Raw genomic sequence first — 8,522 nt, 5'->3', positions numbered from 1 at the left:
TTGGAAGAAATGAAAATCTATTTTCCAAACACAAGGCAATTTTATTTAATAAATAGTGACTTCACATACATCCAAATTTCAAGTAGGTGTAATTACAAACTAAAAACTGAAAAAAAAATAGAGGTGGTTGACTCAGAAACAGTATGAGCAGAGTGAATGACAAAGGATTCCCTCAGGTGTGTATTATAGGAAGGCTAAGTCTTGGGATGAGGGTGCTCATTATCACTCAAGAGACCTTCCAGCCCTGGCATCAAAGTGCATCCCAATTACACTTTCGCTTAAGAGATGAAATGGTTGTTTGAGCTCAAATGAAAAACCTGAAGCCATGTTTCTAAGTGAACAATCCAAACCAAATTCCCTTTCCATGGGATATAATCAGGATTCCTTTGTTTTGTCTGCTGCCACTCTTATAATACTTCTAGGTAAAAATTAGGCTTCCAAAATCTAAGAACTGAAGTACTCAGCCAAATCTCCCAGGGAACACTCTAAGGCATTTGTCATTCTACTAAGAGAGGAGAATTTGTAAGTTCCTTTTTTTTCAGACTAATATTATGTCTTAGGATTTCTATTACTGTACAAAACACCATGACCAAGAAGCAAGTTGGGAAGGAAAGGGTTTATTTAGCTTACACTTTATTGCTGTTCACCACCAAAGGAAGTCAGAACGGGAACTCAGGCAGAATAGGAACTCAGAGGCAGGAGCTGATACAGAGGTCGTGGAGGGGTGCTGCTTACTGGATTATGTCCCCTGGCATGCTCAGCTTGCTTTCTTATAGAATCCAGGACTACCAGCCCAGGGATGTCACCATCCATAATGACCTGGGCCCTCCGGCCTTGATCACTAAGTGCCTTGCAGCAGGATCTCATGGAGGCATTTCTTTAAGGGAGGCTTCTTTCTCTGTGATAACTCCAGCTAGTGTCAAGTTGACACACAAAACCAGCTAGTATATATCATTTCATCAAAAAATCTTTAGATTTACTTTGCAAATTATTTTAGATTTTCAGACTATTTTAACATTATTCTATCGACAGCCAATCAAATGTTGAGCACATTTTTTATTGACAACTAGCATTTCTGCTTTTAAATTTTAAGCAGATATGTAAAATATATCAGTTTTCAATTTTGTGTAATTTAAGACATCTTTTCCTAACTGATTCAACTTTTAAATATCTCACAATCTTAGCACAACAATGCACTAGCCACGGATGCAAATTGATGGTCTAAGGTTTGAAGATGTCCCCCAAATTTCATGTCTTCAAAACTCAGCCTCAAGATAATTTTACTGGCATTTGAATGTGAGAGTCTGGAGGGTAACTAGGGGCTGGTATCCATGATAAAATTAAAGGCTTGATCTAACATTCCAGGCAGTTCTGACTTGAGGTGAATAAAGCCAAAATAAAAATGTCATCATACCTTAAAGATTTGGGATTCTAATATGCATTACACCTCAGAGTTAGCAATTTAACATATTATCTTATTTCCTGCCCATCTGTCTAATTAAAATTTATGGGTTTTGTTTTGTTTGTTTTGTTTTGTCTTTTTCAATAGTTGCTGAGTTTCCTATTACTTGGAACTGGCAGTGTGCTATTTTAAGCGTTTATCTTCCTGCTAGCAACATGGATAAATTCTAATGCAGTATCTGTAGGTCTTGACTTTGTTTCTTACCTAGAGAAAAACAAATGTTCTACTTACTCCCCCAAATTTCAATATAGTATCACAACTCTATCAAGAATGCAGTCATTAGAAATTAAAAAAAGAAATCCAAACTCTATCATAAATGCACATAAAATCAGATTAAGTGGAAGCATAAATCTAAACCTTTCGGCTCTTCTATTCCAGATTTAGACTTTAAACTAATGGGAATTAAACTAATCAGAAATTAAACTAATGGAAAAACAATATAATAGCCAGGAGGTTATTTTTGTTTGTTTATGGTTTTGCTTTAAATTGATACCATTCTCTCTTAAGTCTCATAGGACATTTCTGAAGAGAAGTCAGGAAGAATGTAAGAGTCACAGCATAGAGGACACCTTCTGGGCATTATACAGCTGAAGCAGTCATGAACTTTTAACAACTATTGGTGACTATACTGTATGTGTACTAGAATAGGGCTTTCTACATTCAGCCAAGGATGGATGGACTAGGCGCAAAGTGGGTATCCTCTTACTTTTGGACTGTTGAATATTGAGACTATGGAAGATGAGGTGGGAGGGTCCTCCTTGCCTTTAATTGTGTGTCCACTGTTGAAGAATAGTCTCCAATAGAGACTATCCAAACCCATGGTCACATAGATAGCTCCAAATAGACTTTAGTTGTTCACCAAATAGAAAGAAGTTAGGGAAAGGATGTACAGAAAGAAGTTAGAACTGATAGGGAGGGAGGGAGACAAATAGGGTAGAAAGTGATATAGACAGAGTATACTCTGTGTGTGTGTGTGTGTGTGTGTGTGTGTGTGTGTGTGTAAATGTCAGAGGATACATAATTAATACAAACATTTCTTTAACACTTAACTGCACTCATTCATACCACAGACATCTATTGCAGACTCCCAATTAACCAGGCCCTGTATCAGGTAAAGCAAATAAGATGTGTCCTTGTGGACCCCTCTCTAGATTCAGGGATGGCAAACAGTAAGTAAGCATATGCTGCGGCTAAATAGCTACACGATTGTGATAATAGCTAAACAGAAAAGATGCCAAAAGTAAATAAATAAATAAATAAATAAATGTGAGAGAGGATAATGGGTGGAACAATGGAAATGATGACCTCAGATAAGAGGATGGGGTTACTTTCACTCAAACCAGACCTGTGCGTCCTCACCAGGAACTGAAGACCATTGTGGGCATGGTAGAAGGACAGCTGAGATGAATGTGAAGTCCTGGGAAAGTTTGCACTGCATTAGACACTATCCTTCCCTGTGCCTCTTTGTTCAACTGCTCCTGCATTGTTTTGTTCTGTAATTTATTCTGCCCACAGCTATTAAAGAAGATGTAATTTTCTATATTTGATTGTGCTATTCTTTTTTTTTCCCTTGTTTAAAGATTCCAAGTTGGCTTCAAACTCATGATCCCCTGCCTCTGCCTTCTTTCAATAAATTCTACCAGCAAGTGTCACCACAAACAAAAAGACAAACATGATCAGTGGGTTGCTTGGTCGTTAACAGAGAACGCTTCTTCCTGCGGTAGATGGGAATAGAGACCCACAGTTGGACAATGTTCAGACTGAGTGTCCTAAGAGCACCCAGGCATAACTGGGGTATCTCTACCAAACTCAACTTAGGCCTTAGGGAATTCTGACCAGGCTTTCTAGTAGCAGAAGGACTGACATATGAAATCACAGAGACTGTGGTGTCATACACCAGGTCTGCACAGGTTCAAGCCAGAGGGGATCCCATCACTGAGATTGGGAAGCAGACACAAGCCCCAGTGTCTAACCAAGAATCTATATCCAGCTGATAATTACACACAAAGGAATAATTATTTTTTCCAATGGAGTCTCACAGAGTACAACCACACTCCAGGGCAGGCTCCATGTCCTGTCCTAGACAGGAAACTCAAAATGAATGCAATGTTATTTGGGAAGATATTTTTTGTCCCATACTGCTTTGTCTGACTTTTTTTGTTGTTGATGATGCTGTTATGTTTTTGTTGTTGTTTTGTTTGTTCAAAACCTTACTAGCATTTGTCTTACATATTATAGTTTCTAATTTTGGGCTTTTATGTGGTATTTTTGTTTCTCTGCATGTGTATGTGTTTCTGTTTTTCTTTTTCACTGCTTGTTTGTTTTGTTCCATTCTTTTTTGTTTGGTGGATCTGGGAGGAAATGATAAAGGATGACTAGAATATATTGCATGGGAAAAATTGTATTTTCAATGAACAAATCAAATAAAAATTAGAAGTCCAAAGAACATGAAAATGCTGAAACAAAATAGGTCAAGAGTTTTAAAGTTTATGTTAATAGGTTTTTTAAAGATTTCCTAATTAAAAAAAAACTAAGCTTATAAACAAGCAGTCTTAGAAGAACTTATGCAGCACTCCCACCTTCCATCCCTCCATCCCTCCGTCCCTCCTGCTCTCGGTCCCTCCATCCCTCCTGCCCTCCATCCCTCCCACACTTTATCCATCTGATTATCTTTCCCAGTCTTCCCAGTGGATAAGAAAAATTTCTGCCCTTTGACTTCAAATATTTCTCTTATTCAAGAGATTATTTTTATGTGTATGAATGTTTTGTCTGTGTGTGTGTGTGTGTGTGTGTGTGTGTGTGTGTTACCTGTGTACCTGGTGTCTGCAGAGGTCAGAAGAGGGAGTCTCCTAAGACTGGAATTACAGATGTTTGTGAGCTACTATGTGGGTGCTAAACACCAAACCAAGGTCATACGTGCAAGGTCAAGTGTTCTTAACTGCTGAGTCATCTCCCAAGCCTCTAGATATCAAGTATTTTAAAATTTAAGGACAAACTAATACTATGGTTGAGATAAACATGTCCTATTACAACCAATGATTTCCTTTTTTCTGTTACATCAGAAAGACCACCTATTTTATATGCATTTGACAGTATCTTCTCTAGTTTGATGCCAAGAAACAAATTGTTCCTTCATTTCCTTTTTCCATATCAAATTTCAAATATCACTTTTAAAAAAGAATTTATTTATTTTTATTTAATATGCTTTACTGTTTTGACTGCATGTATGTCTCTAAGAGAGCATGAGATTTCCTGGAGCTGGAGGTACAGACAGTTGTGAGCTGCCATGAGAGTGCTGGAAATTGAATCCAGGTCCCCTGAAAGAACAGCCAGTGCTCTTAACCACTGAGCCATCTATCCAGCCCGCTCAAATATCATTTTGATATCCACATTTGGGCACCAATACAGATGGGGATGAGGGAGCAGAGTGCCCTGTCTTCTCTCCCTGTGACAGTGAGATCTTAGATCAAAATATCTGTTTCTCATAACTTATGTTTTGTCATTACTTCACTGAAGAAACAGAACAAGATAATGATGCTTAGATGTATATTCAGTGTAAAAGGTGGGGAGGTGTGAGTTTACATTACAAGTTTCTGATATGCCATTAGTTAGAGTGTCAGACCCTTTGCTGTGATCTAGAAACAGGAGTAAAATCCTAACTGGGGATTGGTAACTTTAATTGTCAACTTAACCACATTACTCAAGAGGCCATCTAAGCATGTTTCTAGGAGGGTATTCTTAGAGAGTTTTAACTGAACGTGAGTAGTCACACTCCAAAGAGGTCCCAGATTGATTAGTAAGGAGAGAGAGCAAGCTAAGCACCCACCCATCTCTCCCTGTTTCCTGTCTGCAAACATAACATGACAGCTGGCTCCAAAGCTAAGCAAAATAAGTTCTTTAAGTTGCTTTTGTGGGATATTTTATAAAAGCAGGGAGAATAACCAGGGACGCAGGGAGGTAAACAACAAATAAAACACTACTACCAAACTGACACACGGAAAACTATTCTGATAGGATGCAAAATTTTTGTCTTCCAGGCAGGTTGTAAGAAGGTGGGAATAAAAGTATAGTGTTTCATAAAAAGTAAAAATAACTGACAAATTTCTGTCATATCTTTGAAAAGACAAATTCTACTTTTGTGTTGATATTTGATGCTAGATCTTTGTTGAAAACTCTGACAAATGAACAACTAATCTTAGCTTTGACCTTCAGAAATAAATTGATTTTTCTCTAAGGCTTATACAAGCTTTTGTATCCATTTGGTTTTGTTCCATATTCCACCTTTCTCCTTCTAGAACAACCTACCATTTTACTTTGGACAAAAATCAATCTTGTTCTGTAATAGAGAGACAATCTATATATCTTATATAAATAATATATTGTGAATCTGATGTTTGAGGTTAACAAACAATGTTGGAAACTTTTTTTACAGTGACATGATATCTATACAACATAATGGTGGCTGAAATGAAAGTCTGGCAGAGTAAGTTTGCCTTCATCCATTTCTGAGAATACAAGGGATATCCAGGCTTCAATGTAGTAGAGAAAGGAATCAGATGTGGTGATGAGAGGGGGAGATCTTAGGTGAGCTGTTTTGGGGAACCTCAATTTCCTGAAGAGGCCACTGAAGTTCTTAATTCTCTTTGATAAAGCTTATCTATTTAAAAACATTTTTTACATTTGTTTATTCTGTGTATGGTAGCAGGGGGAGATGTCTATAGCAGTCAGAGGAAATACACCTTGCAGGAACCAGTTTTCTCCCCCCTGTCATGTAGGCTCCTGGAATAGAAGGCCAGAGACCAGTCGTAGAATTAAGTATCCTTACCTACTGACCCATAGCACCAGCCCAAAAGATGTATCTTTTTAAAAAAGACATTAAACTGAGTCTGTGACAGGGTGGGTCATGTTAAATGAGGCCAATTCAGAAGAAGAAGGATTAACAGATTATTGGACAGAGGTTTACAGAGTAAGGGTTACCTATGGGGTAATATAAAGTCATGACTGAGAGTCAAGGGAAATCTTATGCACAAACTTTGATTTTCACGGAGCTTATGAAATTCCCCTAATTCCTAGATGAGGAGATCCTAGAAAAATACTCATAAAGAAGAAAAAAATCTATATTGTCATAAATAATAATGCTTCAGCAGAAAAGTGTCCCCAGACTAGAATAGAGGATCCATGACTCATCACAATGACCTTGATGTATACAATCAGTGGAGGACATGCAGCTGTGTGAAACCAGCAGGAATTCCATGCTGGTTCCATGCTCATGCTGCCAAGACCAAGTTCAGGGACAACTGGTAAAGCATCCAAAGCATAGTACTGTTAATGTCAAATGAAAACATCAGGATTTGGTAAAGCAAAGAGGTTATTTCAACGGATTATTGTACAGATATGATGAGAACTGAGGACTACAGCAATAATGAGAAGAGACAATTGGGTAGGAAGAACATTAACTATGAAAGATCTGCAGTATGGGAATTCAAGGTTTAAAATATCGAGTGTTCAACATGGGAAACGGTCTACAGGCAGATTTGTTAATCTGAAGCTTAAAAAGAAATCCCAAAGTAGAAAGTATAAGTATTTGTTGACTTGTAGAAGTAATTAGAATTCTAAGTGATTGGCATAACTGGAGAAGAATGTGCAGAAACAGAAGAGGGTTATGGGAACAGAGGATATCGTGAGTGATTATGTATTGTTGACATGGGAACTGTCATGTCAAAGACTCCAATGCCTCAGACCCACAGGAGTGGCAACGATTTCCTTGGGTGAGGCTAAGAGGAAGGGCAAAGTCTTCCTCTGCTCCTAATACAACTGTTTATGAATGAATGGCCAGAAGCAACCATAGCTCCTTCTAAATGACAGCCTGTGTCCTACAGAGACCTTCCACTGAGATTAGTGAAAACAAAGCCTCTGCCTCCTCCTTGCCCCATACAATTTATGTGCTCAACGTCCATAATTAATATGCTGGGTTTCTGAGTTTTGTAGCAGGTGCCCTCCACCAGAACAACTACAGCCCATCTAATCAAAGCTTTTCTGTATGTGTGCCTGAGATTTCTTCTGTGTCTGTAGTTTCTTTTTTTCTACATCTTCCAAGTAAGGTTAATCATGGAAAGGCATTTAATGACAGAGAGAAAAAAAATGAAATTCTGAGTAGCACTGACGTTCAAGGAAAGGGCCTTAAAGAGAGCAGCAAGGAGTAACAAGGAGATGGAGACAAAAACCTAGATCAGTGTCCACCAATTCCAATTAAACTGGTGCTTTCAGAAAAAAAAAAGGAAATGTAAATTTGTACAATAAGAATAACGAATAAAATTGTGACACCGATTAGTAATGACATTATAATACAGTGCACCCGATTTACTTTTCCACCTGGGAAGCCCCACCTTTCCCTATTCGCTGGCTGGCCGCTCAGAGGCAGTAAGATGTCTGCAGTTAGTGTAAAAGATGTTACTCAGAGCTTTGGCAGCCTTTCTCAAAAAGTCCAGGAAGTTGAAAGTCCCCCGAATGGGTGGACACAGCCAAGCTTGCCAAACATAAAGAGCTTGCCTCCTATGGTGAGAACTGGTTCTACATAAGAGCTACTTCCCCAACAAGGCACCTGTACCTCTGTGTTGGTGGGGAGCAGGGAGGCAGTTATGACCAAAATCTACAGAGGACACCAGAGAAACAGTGTCCAGACCACCCACTTCAGTAAAGGCTCCAAGAGTATGTACTGTCTGGTCCTCCGGGCCCTAGAGAACCTAAAAATGGTGGGAAAGGACCAACATGAGGGCTGCAAGTTAGCACCTCGGGGTCAGAGAGATCTGGACAGGATCGCTGGACAGGTGGCAGCAGCCAATAAGAAGAGGCATTAGAACAACAGATGCTGGGTTAATAAATAGCCTCATTCATTAAAAAAAAGAAGAAAATAAAAAGAAAGAAAGAAAAAAAGAAATTGTAATACAGACATCAAAAGAAATATACTTTAAAAAGATAAAATAAAATAACCTGGGAATATAAACCCAGATACCCCAGGGAAAGTAGTAGTTTAACTAGAAAATACTACGATCTTGTCCAC

The 8,522-nt window shown here is 38.5% G+C and overlaps 1 pseudogene; it reads left to right on the top strand.

Annotated features, from left to right (window-relative positions):
• The first annotated feature begins 6,640 nt into the window (after window positions 1-6,640).
• On the top strand, window positions 6,641-8,319 carry LOC114608226 (annotated as a pseudogene).
• Window positions 8,320-8,522: the final 203 nt, after the last annotated feature.

The sequence above is a fragment of the Grammomys surdaster genome, unplaced genomic scaffold (assembly GCF_004785775.1).
Source record: "Grammomys surdaster isolate TR1022 unplaced genomic scaffold, NIH_TR_1.0 125881, whole genome shotgun sequence".
Classification (NCBI taxonomy): Eukaryota; Metazoa; Chordata; class Mammalia; order Rodentia; family Muridae; genus Grammomys; species Grammomys surdaster.
This window is presented reverse-complemented; position numbering and strand designations above follow the sequence as displayed.